The 987-nt window shown below is 58.8% G+C and overlaps 1 protein-coding gene across 1 annotated transcript in view; it reads right to left on the reverse strand.

Annotated features, from left to right (window-relative positions):
• Nucleotides 1-987, reverse strand: part of DYSF (dysferlin) — a 109,167-nt gene that overhangs the window by 73,747 nt on the left and 34,433 nt on the right. The gene's annotated exons all lie outside the window — the stretch shown is intronic.

Here is a 987-nt window from a genome sequence, read left to right on the forward strand (position 1 = left end):
GACCCCCTGCCACCGCATCCGCGTCACCAAGAGAGAAGCAAGAAGCAGCTCCCAGGCACGTTGCCACATTGCCATTTTAATGGGGCTTTTTTCTCCTCTTCCCCTTTGCTTCAGCCTCTGCCCCACAAGCATGGGGAGGGGATTTTCCTCCCCCAGGTCTCCCCCACATCCCCTGGTACCCCCAGCAGACGGGTCCGTCAGCCGCCAAACTCACAAACCCGTTTCATTTGCGGGCTAACGAAGGCGAAACGAGGGCACGGCCGAGCGCGTGGTCTCCTGAGCACGGAGACCAGGAAAACCACACGACCAAGCGGAGACCAAAGGCAGCCCCATCAGACACTGCCCACCCACCTCCCCTCGCCCCCGGAGACAGGGAAGGGCACGGGGGGGTTCCTGCACGGCCCCATGGGTGTGCACGCACACACACACACGTGTGCATGGACGCGCACCCCATGTTACAGGGTTTTCCAGCTAAATCCTCCTCAGTTGCCTCTGCTGAGATGCAGAGGGATGAAGCGCCTGGCCAGAAATCATATCAACGGGCCCCAGGGTGAAGGGGGAGAAGCCAGGGTCCCACCGGCAGCCCTGGGGGTGGGCAGCAGCTGGGACCCCCCTCGGATGGGACCAGAGTGAGCTCAGGGCTGATGCACGTGAACACCATGAAGCCGCTGGTGTCCCGAAGGGGCTGCTGGGTTCAAACGCTGGACGGAGGGAAGGACAGAGCAGAGAAGGAGGGAAAAAAAAGCCAAATGGGGGAAAAAAATAATAAAAAGCCCTATAATAGGGGCTTTGTGCTGCTGTGGTTGGTTCTCATTTAGTTATTGGAAGAGCCAAAGGATTATGAAATCCAGTGTATTAAGAAAGCCAGGATATTAGCTAAACAAACAGCGGCGGGTGCAGGTGGCAGATAACGAGTGGCAGATAATGAGCTTTGCTCCGGGTCCGCTCCCTGGGATGGGACTGCGGGTGGGAGCAGACCCGACCGGG

This window comes from Pygoscelis adeliae, unplaced genomic scaffold (genome assembly GCF_000699105.1).
Source record: "Pygoscelis adeliae isolate BGI_AS28 unplaced genomic scaffold, ASM69910v1 Scaffold273, whole genome shotgun sequence".
NCBI lineage: Eukaryota > Metazoa > Chordata > Aves > Sphenisciformes > Spheniscidae > Pygoscelis > Pygoscelis adeliae.